Below are 12,730 nucleotides of genomic sequence, written 5' to 3'. Positions count from 1 at the left end.
AGTGAGAAGCAGGATAGAGGCGGTGGAGGGGGTGGGGTGGATGGAGGAGTGTGGAGGGGGTTGAGGGGGGTGGGGGTGAAGCGGGTATAGAGGGGGTGGAGGGGGGTGGGGGGGTGGAGCGGGGTAGAGTGGGATGGAGGGGAGTGGAGTGGGGGTGGAGGGGTGAGGTGGAGGGGGTAGAGGAGGGGTGAGGGGGTGGAGGGGGTGGAGGGGGTGGAGGGCAGTGGGGTGGTGGAGGAAGGTAGGGAGAAGGGGTTGGAGGGAGTGGAGGAGGGGGAAAAGGGTGGAAGGGGGAGGAGTGGAGGGGGGAGGGGAGAGGAAAGGAGGGAGGAGGAGGGGGGGAGGGGTGGAGGAGGATGGAGGAGTGCAAGGGGTGTATAAATGGGGACGGAAAAAGACTACTTTCAGTTAACACAGAATGCAATGATGTATTTACTAAGTTGTACACTTGAAATATGCATGGTTTTATTAACCAAAGTCCTCCAGAGAAATTCAATTAAAAATTTTTTTAAAAAGAAAAATTGTGATGGATAAAATGTTACTAATACAGATTAAATTTTGTAATGTGTAAAAGGAAAAAAACAAGAAACTGCTGGCAATGCACTTCTTACCTAAGGAAACACACCATTCTCCTTTCAGTTCCTCTCCTCAGTCTCCTTCACAACCACCTCTTCCTTTTTGTCTGTGCAGATATCTAAACTCCCACAGTTGTCCTTAGGACTCTAACCTCTGCATTTACTATGCTCTTTCTGGGTGAACTAATTCAAACCACTGCTTCAACCACTACCTATTTGGAAGCAACCCGAAAGAGTGAGTTGAGAATGTCTGTAACCCTCTTAATGTAATGCTTACCTCTATTTCAGCTACTCAGTAAACGAGAGCCTAGGCCCTACACAGAGTCAGTACCAACTGCAGTGAGTCTGCTCGCCTGCCAGGCACCTCAGAGTAGACAGAACCAGAAGAGAACGTCCTTCCCTTAAATGCAGCATCTTCTATGCTCAGGGCATTACGATCCCTTCAGTTTTCAAACCAGGAACCTGCACATTGCCCGATCCTCTCTGTCCCTCAGCCCCCATCTCAGTTCCAGAGTCCACCTCCTCAATCACAACTGTGCTTCATTCTCAGCAAAACTGCCACTGCCTTAGTTTATTTAGGAACTTTCTATGATTTGCCTGGATTACAGAAGCCTAAATGGGGTTCTTCTGCCTCTTGTTTGGATCCACCACCAACTCTTCCTCCAAAATGCTGCCAAAGAGCAAACAAAAAGACTGGCCTTGGAAAGCACACACGACTCCTCCAGTTTGGGATAAAACTCCATTTCTGAGCTCACCACACAGGAGGGCCCGGCTTCTGCATCACCCCCTGCCACTCCCTCTCACCTGCTCTCTCTACAGGGCTTCAGGGTGTTTGGCTCTGAGCACTCAACCTTCACACCTCCGTCTGGTACATCACACTCACCACAAAAAGTTAAAAAAACAACACATTAAATTCTACTGATAATATGCAGATTCTATTCTTTAAAAGAACCCCACCTACGATTCTGATTAAAGCCAGATTTAAGAACTGCTCATGAGCAGCTAACCCAGCCCCAAGTGTCATCAGTGTCACCTCATCTGGGGCTGGCTGACCCTCCTCCCCCAGCCTGCCTTTGGTGACCTTGTATGTTTCTCTCGCTGCACTTCCATGTTGGGCTGAGTTGCGATTCTCAGCAATTCTGAACCCGGAGCACAAGGATCTGTTCTGTATAACTCGGCACATATTAAGTAACTGAATAAGTGTCCTATTAAACATCTGATCAAAAAATAATTACCTGAGTTAAGGGTTTAATGCTTCACAGAGATGTGATCCTCTCAGTCGAGATTGCTGGGCTTATTGGTGAATAGGCGAGGATACACCCAGACTTTGGCCCCAAAAGAACATTTCTGAGGAAAAAACACAAACAAATGGATAAAGCAGTCTTTACACTCTTATCTTACCTGAGTTTGGTATCTATCCTATTAAGTAGAGCCAGATGTTATCATTTGATGAAAAAGCTCACTCAGTCAGGTTAGTCAACCCTGACTGTAGGCCCGTGATGGCAAACCTATGACACACGTGTCAGCATTGACACACGTAGCCATTTTCGATGACATGCTGCCACATACCAGAGAAGTATGGGGCCACATGCCGAGAAGGACGTTTCATCCTCGGCTCCTGCACGGCCAGTTGCAGTAGCCGAGGAGAAAACATTTGCTGTAGTGCAGACACTCTGGTCTGTAAGCCAAAACAGAACTCCGGCACAGAGCGTCTAGTTCTGGGACTTCCAGTTAGGCCGTTAGGGGATCTTTGACCTCACTTCCAGCAGGGAGCAGGGAGCAGCAGAATGCCGCGGGGGACACATCTCTGGGGCCCTGTGATCGCCATCACCAGCAACCACATAACCACAGCAACCATCATCCAGTGTACAGTTCTGGGGTGTCGCGGATTTCTAATTGACCATCATTACTGAGATAAGTGAGGGGAGGCTGGGAGAGGCGAGGGCCTGTGCTATGGGTGCCGTTTCCCGCCATTAGAAATAGCGGCAGTCATCTTAATTTACATAAGATGCTACTTGCAGAATTTCAAGACAGCATCTGGGCTCAGGTGTTTGTCAACTTGAAGTCAAAGCTTGAGAATCTGGAAAGGTGCCGCTTGGAGAATCAAGAGGAGTGCCACTACGAACAGGAAATTTGGAGTGCCTGGAACTGATTACCAGACACTTTTAGCACCCTGAAAAATACAGCAATGGCTTTACTCACAATTTTTCCCTCTACATACTTTTGAGAGACCTTATTCTCTGCCTATCAAAACCAACAAAAGAAACTGACAGATGAAGTTAGGAGCGCTTGCTTGGGCTTGAAGTGTTCAAAATACCAACCTTCAACTGAAGATTTGGCCAATGAAATTCAGCAACAAAAAAGTCACTAACAGGCAGGTTAGTTAAAGAATTCCCCCTCCCCCCTCACTTATCTTAGTTCACGGCACCCCACACAAGTTAAATAATATCAAGACCAACAAAAGAAACCAACTGACAGATGAACAAAGAAGTCACTAAGCAAGGTAAGTTAAATAGTTTTTGGTTTATTAAATAGTTATATATTACAATTATACATTTTGGTTATTTAAACTATAAATATCACAAAATTATGGTTTTTTCTCGAAGTGACACATCACTCGAGTTATGCTTGGTTTTTTGGCGAATTTTGACACACTAAGTTCAAAAGATTGCCCATCACTGCTGTAGGCACAAGTAATAAAGAGTGCCAGTAGAGCCCGAGGTCTACATCCATCAGGCATCCCTGATTCCACGGCCCTGTGCAGTAGGACACTCCTACTTACAGCAGGGCTGGCAGCCTCTTCAAGACTACACTTGCAGAGGCTATGAGGATTCTACTTATCAGTGCCGAAACCAATAGCCACCAGAGGAAAGACTCGACCGACACACGTTAGTTGCAAGAATCACACAAGCAGTTTAGTACTCAACAGATCCTATGGGGTTCATGGGTACAGTTTAAGGGCCCCGTCGATGTGCTCCTCTCGGCTGTCCTTGGTCAGAGCGGCATGGAGATGACCCGAGCTCAATGTTGGAGTCTGGACGACAGGGGCCCCCTCAACTTAAATACCCCTTCTGGTATACAGCTCCTAACAGGTGTTAATCTACAGAATTGTCACATGAAGCCTGCGCAGAGGGCATGGTCTTGCCTATCATATCCCTACATACTAGATTAGTTCCCACCCAGAGAGTGTAGCCTTATTCACTTGTTTTAACAGCTTTTAATATTATGTTGTTACTTATTTCTATATGTTTTCTGTATTTTCCTATATTTCTATATATTTAATTACTATAGCATATCACTGTAACACGAAAAAATGGTGCAACTGCGCTTTGCCTCTACCAGGAAGGAGGGAGGTATTCATCCTATTGGATCTGGCCCCACGCAGGGACCAGCGAAGCACTTCGTCAAAAATTCCCCAAGTGAGCAAATGCAGGTATGATCAGTCCTATGATCGTCAGTAACTAACTCATCTCTGTCACTTTAAACGTCAAACTCCTCCTGACTGTAGAGTCCTCTTCCCTTCAAGCCTTATGCCTGGATCCTTCTGGGCCGTGTCAGCCTTTGGCACATCGAAGGTGGGGTGGGCAGGCAAAGCCCCCTGGGCTGGTTGTCAGCGCTCCATCACCTTCAGGTGGAGCTGGGAGGGTTCAGGTGGACATTAGGGAGAAGCACCCTCTCCAAAGGGAGACCCCCGGAGCAGGAGAAATGCAGAGGCATCGAGAGGGCACCAGACTTTCTGCAGCGAGAATATCCCCACAACCCCCCACGCGCCCCTATCCCCAAAGACATGGCACAACGCCCAAACCCAAAGTAACTCCCACGATAACGCACGGTAGACACCCAGGAAGGAAGAGAAGGGGATCCCAGAGCCCGGGACACTGGGGTGCAGGCGGCACCAAGGGAAGACCCACGAGACACTGTAGGGGCGCTCCCACTTGCAGCGCCCTGACCCTCCGGAGAGCAGCCGAGCTCACGCCGCCCCACCCCCACCCGCCCGTCCGCCTGCCCGGACCCCACGCGCCACGAAAGTTGGTCCACGAGAGCCCGCGCGCACGCGGGCGACCTCCAGCCCGCCGCTCTCCTCACCCAGTGCGGCCTCGCGTGGGCCGCTTTAGCCCACCTCCAAACCTCCGCTCCACCGTCGGCCGAGGGCGGAAGTGCCAGGCTGCACCGCGCCGCCCAACCCGCGCGCGCGCCGCCAGCGGAGAGCCGGGTCCTGCGCGCAAGCCCCGTCCCGCCGCCACTTTGTTTTGGTGCGCCGAGGGGCGGGGCCTGCGGGAAGACGCGCTCGAACTCCGCGAGGAGGCCGACACACCTGGCACGGGCACCACTTCCGGGGAGCCGTGCTGGCCAATCAGGAGTGCTTGCGTGTTGGGGGCGGAGTTCCGCCCCCGGAGTAATCGCTGACCCAGCCCAGGACTCTTTCCCCCGGGTGATGTGCCCCGGCCGTCCTAACCTCCGATGGACCGGGGGCGCCCAACTTGCTGCCTCTTCCGCCCTGTGCTTTTTCCGTTCTCTCCGGTTCAGGCGTTTCAGGAGCGTATACTACGGAGCGCGAAGGAATTTTTTCCCCCCTATTTTTGATTTCCTTTAAAAAGACCTCACTAGTATGTAATCAACCTGTAACCAGAGGAATAGAGATACTTGGTATTCCAAAAAAATAAATTATCCGAAGTACTGCAATTTGGGGGGAATCCACAGGCTTCCTAGTTCATAAATGGGATACATTTATAATAAGTATTTGAAAGAAAAGCAATCCCAGCTATCACAGTAAAAAACCACCAACTGGGGTAGGCCCTGGAGTGGTAGAGCATCGGCCCAGCGTGTGCAAGTCCTGGGTTCGATTCCCGGCCAGGGCACACAGGAGAAGCGCCCATTTGCTTCCCCACCCCTCCCCCTCTCCTTCCTCTCTGTCTCTCTCTTCCCCTCCCGCAGCCAAGGCTCCATTGGAGCAAAGTTGGCCCGGGCGCTGAGGACGGCTCCATGGCCTCTGCCTCCCATCCCAAGGCCTACCCACCACCTACTCCTGACTTCCATGAGAAAAAAACCACCCCTAGCTTTTACTCTAATAGAGAAGACATAATAAAAACAACGAATAATTACTAACACGGATCAATGATGTCAAGGAAAGAGGAGGCCGAGACGGGCCGCCCCAGCAGGGCGCTCGACGGTGGTCTCGCTCAGGAGCGCCCTGGACCCAGAATGAGAAGCAGGCAGCGACACTCGGAGAGGACTGGGGGGTGAGAAGCTTCCGGCAAGGGGCGTGGCCAAGGGGCCGTTATGGTAATGAGCCCACCTGATGGTTGACGTTAGAGCACTAGGCGGAAACCGTTATTCTCCTCACTTCTAGTTCTAGATCGTTCCATGCCGTGGACGAGTGTGGCCAGACGCCATTGAAGTGTTCACATAAGAAAAGGGACAAACCCGTTTCACACTCGAGCTACTGTGTTATACATTGTACACGCATCCCTCCCTTTTTAAATATTTTGATGTAATACCAGAAAAACTGCAGACCAGGGTGACGACCGAAGATAAACTTAAAAAAAGAGAGAGAGAAACAAGGTGGCAAAATTCACCTGAGTTTCTGTTTTCCTTGTGAGAACCATTTTTATGTATATCCTTGCAGCATGTATTACATACATTATTAAAGCAGATATGAAAGAATAGTATAAAATGCCACGCTGCTCATCACATAATGTCAGGAACAATATTACCCTGAATACTGAACAGACGGACTTCACTAGACACGGGTAGCCTGGGCTAGGGACACATGAATATGTTTTAATTTCCTATAAAATACAAACAGAAGTGAAATTTTAGGTTGAACATCGTCTACTATTTAGCAATGTATTTGTTTATAACAATATGGTTATCAAATATGATTTGTGATATTCCTAAGAAAGAAAGTGGCCCTGGAACAAAAAATGCCTAGGTCCCACGACAGTCATAATTTCATCCTGCCTCTGAGCCCTCCATGGGCCTGATCATTTTACCACATTTGTTTTTTAATCTGGAAGCAATATTTTAAGTTTTGCATGCTTATTAACTTTATGAAATTATACTGAATGCATTTTTCTGAAAATGGCTTTTTACACTCAACATTATGCCCCGAGATTGAACAAGGTATAGTCTGGAGTTGTAGAGCCCAAAGCTTAAACAGCTTGAGATGTTCTTAAAAATACTGCAGTAAAATTTATAAATACAAAATTGGGAATAAAATTAATAATTATTTGGAATGAAAAGTAGAAATTACAAAATTTTAAATGGAAAAACCCAAAATAATTAAAAATCAAGGGAAAATACAGTATATATAAACTGCAAACAACTCTAAAAACGTTATGTATTTTGGTTTTATATACTTTACCTCAACAATAAGGTTGAAGATCATTTTCTACAGAAAATGCAGAGATTATTCAGTCTTGTCTCGAGCAAGTTTGATGAAATTTCACTAAGAGTTTATGAAAGTTTCAAATTAATGGTTTTGTTTGATCATGTCATGTTAATTTTTGGGATTCCCAAATTAAAGAAAAATTCAAGTTGTTTGGGTTTTTTTTACATATGAACTGTAAGGTTTGTGACTTTCTGGTGTTGTGACTTAACCTAAATAGTTAGAATTCATGACACGTTTATTACCAAGTTGTCATAGATGTTGTAATTTTATATTCAAATTGTGAGTTTTATAAATCAGTATTTTATATCAAATTGCCAGTACTTTTTCCAGTTTGATCACTCCTCATCAATTTTTGGATTATCAACAATTCCAAAGCCCATTTACCCATTATTTCTATTTGAAATGGATCTCTTCTATTTCATGAATAACTGATTTTTGTTATAATTTCTACTGATTTCATCATTATTCATCCTATTTGCTTCATAGTCTATTAATTTTTGTTAACTTTATATACTTTATATACAATAACACACAATAAAACAAGCAGATTTGAAGTGAATGAGTGAATGGTTTGAGGAGTTTTCACAACATAATTTCGTGTAACCATCTCCAATCTAGATCTGAAACATTTTCTTCACCCCAAAAAAGTGCCCTTAGGCTACTTTGCAGTAAATCCCCTTCCTCCACACTCACCAGCTGAAAATGCTGGTCTGATTGCTTTTTTTTTTTGTCTTGGGTTTTTTTTTGGGGGGGGGGTTGTATTTTTTCTGAAGTGAGAAGTGGGGACGCAGAGAGACAGACTCCTGCATGTGCCTGACCAGAATCCACCTGGCAAGCCCACTAGGGGGTGATGCTACATTGCAACTGGAGCCATTCTAGCGCCTGAGGCGGAGGCCATGGAGCCCTCCTCAGTGCCAGGGCCAACTTTGCTCCATTGGAGCCTTGACTGCGGGAAGAGAAGAGAGAGACAGAGAGAAAGGAGAGGGGGGAGGGGTGGAGAAGAAGATGGGCGCTTCTCCTGTGTGCCCTGATAGGAATTGAACCCTGGACATCCACACGCTGGGCCAATGCTCTACCACTGAGCCAACTGGCCTGGGCTTGCTGATCTGATTTCTAGCACTGTTATCACTATAGATTCATTAGACTGTTCTAGAACTCTGTATCAATGGAATTAGACACTATGTACTCTTTTGTCTGTCTTCTTTTGTTCACCATGAAGTGTGTGTGTGAGGTTCATAGATGTTGTATGTATCTATCAGCAATGCATCTTTATCACAGAGTAGATATCATTAAATGAGTATACCAGAATTTGTTTTTTCCACTTACCTACCAATGGATATTGGGTGGTTTCAAGTTTTCTGCTATAACAAAGAAAGCTGTTGTGAACATTACTGCGCAAGTCTTTTAATGAATGTGTTTTCATTTAACTTGGATAAGTATCCAGGAGTGGAATTTCTGGATTGGAGTAAGTGTGTATTTAACATCATGATGATTTACAATCCATTTTTCAGAGTGATTTTGCCATCTTACATTCCTATAAGCAATGTACAAGATTCCATTTGCTCCACAGCCTTGTCTACACTTCCGATTGGGAACCTTTGAAACTTCAGTCGTCCCAGTGGGTTAGAAGTGCACCTCGTTTGTATTTCCTTGCTATCTGATGATGTAGAACGTCTTGTCGTGGGCTTATTGGGACTTAGTTTATCTCCTTTATAAATTATCTTCATGAGTCTTTTGACCATTTTTTTTAAAGGACTTAACAGTAAGGACTCCAGACCTACAGAACTGCAAGATACCAATACTTCTGTGTGATTTCTTTTTTTTTTTTTTTAATTAATTAATTATTTATTTTTTACAGAGACAGAATGAGTCAGAGAGGGATAGACAGGGACAGAGAGAGATGAGAAGCATCAATCATCAGTCTTTCATTGCGCCTTGCAACACCTTAGTTGTTCATTGATTGCTCTCTCATATGTGCCTTGACTGTGGGCCTTCAGCAGACTGAGTAACCCCTTGCTAGAGCCAGTGACCTTGGGTTCAAGCTGGTGGGCTCTTGCTCAAACCAGATGAGCCCACACTCAAGCTGGCGAGCTCAGGGTCTCGAACCTGGGTCCTCTGCATCCCAGTCCGACGCTCTATCCACTGCGCCACCGCCTGGTCAGGCACTTCTGTGTGATTTCGAGCTACTAAATTTGTGGCAATTTGTTATGTCAGCACAGAAATTTAATACAGATTTACTTAATACTTTTCTTTTTTTTTTTTTTTAAGGAAACAGATGAGGGACATTTTAATTTTATTTATTTATTTATTTATTTTACAGGGACAGAGAGAGAATCAGAGAGAGGGATAGACAGGAACGGAGAGAGATGAGAAGCATCAATCATTAGTTTTTCGTTGCAACACCTTAGTTGTTCATTGATTGCTTTCTCATATGTGCCTTGACCGTGGGCCTTCAGCAGACCGAGTAACTCCTTGCTGGAGCCAGTGACCTTGGGTCCAAGCTGGTGAGCTTTTTTTTTTTTCCACTCAAGCCAGATGAGCCCACGCTCAAGCTGGTGACCTCGGGGTCTCGAACCTGGGTCCTCCACATCCCAGTCCAACACTCTATCCACTGTGCCACCACCTGGTCAGGCAATACTTTTCATTTTGTTTGCCACCAATATAGACATGGAGTTGATTTTTTATATATTGATCTTGTCTCTAGCAACTTTACTACATGGATAAATTAATTCCAGTACATTCTCTATAAATTCTTTTGGGTTTCAAACATTCATTATCAAATCATCTGTGCATAAGAGAAGTTTTAGATCTTTATTTCCAATCCATGTAGGTCCACTTCCTTTTCTTGCACTGACTAGATAATGCTGAGAAGTGTTGAGAGTAGGCATCCTCATTTTAATGTTTCATTTTTAAAGATTATGTTTGCCTGGCCAGGTAGTTCTGTTGGTTAAAGCATCATCCTCAGATGCCAAGGTTGTAGGTTCAGTTTTCGGTCAAGGCACATAAAAGGATCAACCAAGAATGCAGAAATAAGTGGGACAAGAATCTCTCTCTCTCCTTCCCTCTTTCCCTCCCTCCCTCCTTCCCTCCCTCCATCCCTCCCTTCCTCTGTTTCTAAAATCAATCAATAAAAATGTTTGCTGCAGGGTTTTTTTTTTTTATCAATGCCTTTTATCAGGTTGAGGGAACTACCCTCTATTTTTATTGGATGGATTTGGAATTTATCAAATGCAAATAGTTTTTACTCTTTATTAACATGGTGGATTGTACTAATGCGTTTCCCTTTTTTTCTTAAAAAATTTTTTTTTGTACTAAGACTCAGACAGAGAACTGGTGGTTGCCAGAGGGAAGGGGTGTTGGGGGACTGGGTGATAAAGGGGTTAAGAAGTACAGTTTGGCAGGTACAAAATAGTGACAAGGAGGTAAGTACAGCAGAGGGGTTATAGTATATGTATGTATGTTGCCAGGTGGGTACTAGGAATACTGAGGGGGGAATACTTTGTAAGGTATGTAATTATCTAAGCTCTATGCTGTACACCTGAAACAAATACAAAATAAAATTGAAAGAAAACATTTTGTGTGTGATGTGAGGGGAACAGGGGCCTGAAATAGTGTCACAAAGATAAGTGATGGAAGATGGTGTGGAATCTTTGTAGACACTATGACACAAATTGTCAGAAGCCGATCAACAGCTGCTGGTTGACACAGTCACAGAAAAGAAGAAGAGGCGCAGCGATACTTCCCCCTTTTGAACTTGTTGGATTCATTTGGTCCCCCCCCCCTTTTTTTCTGGGTGTGTGTGCTATCATTTATGGCACAGGGATAATAGCACCATGCTTTTCTTGCAGATTCGCAGTAATTTCTCTGGAAATGAGACAGAAGATGTAAATTCCACAGAAAAGCCTATATACCCCCTTGCCTAGGCTTGTAGACATAGGAGGCTGGCTATGATATCCCCAGAAAGGGGCTAAGTCTGTGGGAAAACTCCCTCCAATAAATCATATTAGGGAAAAATAGATTGTGACTTATGAATAGGTAGGAAACAGTAACTATACACAAAAGCACCTTTCAGCTTTCACTTAATCCATTACTTTACCTTCCTAGCCTTTTCATATAATAGAAGAATAGAAAAACTTTCCATTCCTCTTACATACCTGACCTTCAGGTAGTGGAACGTTCTGAGAAAAACAAAGTTAGAACTTAACTAGTATATGAAAATAGTAGACAAACAGAATTTTACTAGACAATAGGCCATTAGGTAAGGTAGAGTTATTAATCAATACTGACCTTTTAGAAGCTTACATCAATATTGTTGTTGCTGCTCAAGTATGTATAACTGTACGTAGAATGGCTTACCACCTGTTTTATAGCTTATAGAAATGTACTCATCTGTTCCTGAAATATTTACCCATATTGAAGCAAAAACAATTATTAATCAATGTATTCTGCATACCATGTGATTGTAACTGTATAAAAATAAAGCTGTACTAGCCATTAGCAGAGATGCCTGGCAGATGAGCTAAAAAGAATTCGTCTCTCTCACTCGTTCCCTGCTGACGCCGTCCATTCCTGTGGGACCCCTGGATCCACCCGGGGGGCGGGACCCCGGCAACAAATGCAAGTGGAAGCCATTTCAAGGATTCTAAGGAGGGTGGTTATGTGAGCAATTTCGGAGCTGTGGGGAGTAGAGATTGGCGGAGGGCCAATACGTCATCAGTAGGGTCCCGGCAGTTCAGACAGGCTGATGTCCCAGATCACGGTAGATGACGGTCGGGGCAGAGTCCAGGGGTTTGGAGGCAGATTGATGGGGTTTGCTAATGAACCTGGATATGGCCGTTGCCAGGGGAGAAGCAGCAGCAAGGATGGATGATGGATGACTCCTAGCTTTCCGACTTCCACTAAGTGAAAGTGTCGCCACTGGTGGGAATGAGAAAGCTGTGATGGGTGGCAGACTGAGTTGTGTGGGCGACTGAAATGTTGTTTGTAACACGTTCAACTCGACATGTAAAACAACTAAATGGAGATGGCAAGTCGGCTGATGAATTTCTTATTCTGAAGTTCCGGGGAGAATGTGACCTGTAGCTCCGCGATTGGGAGGCAGCAGCGTGTACAAATTCTTTCGAGGCATCAGGAGCTCGCGAAGAGCCCAAAGCAGCCCCGAGGAACAAGAACGTTTAGTGTTGGGAGGAGTGGAGCAGAATGTGCTAATGGGAGTCTGTATCAATATATAGAAAGATGGTGTGAGGTCCTGTTACCCCCCTAGAGCCCCGGGTATCCGCACAGGAGCTACGCCACAGGACCGGACCCAGGAGTGAGAGCGCATGCGCCGTTGCTCCCACAGTTATATAACCTGCTGCCTTATCTACAGTTGCTAACTTGAACAGGAGGAAGCGCACCCGCGAATCCCTTCTGCACTGTGTAAAACTGGCCTTAAAAGATAAAATGCACATGAGCTCTGTAACCCTCTCGCCCCCCCCCCCCGCCCCCGCCCGTCGGCTCTGCGTACATTCTTTTCCCTCGGCATCACCCCTCCCAAGGGGCCCCTGGACCCCGACAAGTGGCGCAGCAAGCAGGGTAGGCAGGATGAGGTGAGTGGTGCTGGGAGATGCCCCCTGGAAACGCAGCCCCGGGTGGAGTGGGCGGCTTGGGGATGCGGCCCCTAAGGCCATTATGGTATCCAGTAGTAGCATACCTGATAAACTGGGCGCTGCCAAAGGGTTAGTAAATCCATCCGCAGGGAGAGGAGGTCCGCGGCGCTCTGGAG

At 45.7% G+C, this 12,730-nt stretch overlaps 1 protein-coding gene across 4 annotated transcripts in view; it reads right to left on the bottom strand.

The window, feature by feature from the left end:
- SETX (senataxin) overlaps nt 1–12,730 on the bottom strand; it is a 79,589-nt gene extending 66,859 nt beyond the window's left edge. For 2 of the 4 annotated variants that reach the window (XM_066366798.1, XM_066366795.1), the window contains exons 1-2: nt 4,662–4,868; nt 1,811–1,922 (exon numbers count right to left, since the gene is read on the bottom strand). The gene's annotated coding sequence lies outside the window, so the exon portion shown is untranslated. Of the gene's footprint in view, nt 1–1,810; nt 1,923–3,502; nt 3,610–4,661; nt 4,869–12,658 lie in introns of those variants that run through there. The other 2 variants (XM_066366796.1, XM_066366799.1) reach the window with 2 other exon arrangements.

The sequence above is a fragment of the Saccopteryx leptura genome, chromosome 2, assembly GCF_036850995.1.
Source record: "Saccopteryx leptura isolate mSacLep1 chromosome 2, mSacLep1_pri_phased_curated, whole genome shotgun sequence".
Classification (NCBI taxonomy): Eukaryota; Metazoa; Chordata; class Mammalia; order Chiroptera; family Emballonuridae; genus Saccopteryx; species Saccopteryx leptura.
This window is presented reverse-complemented; position numbering and strand designations above follow the sequence as displayed.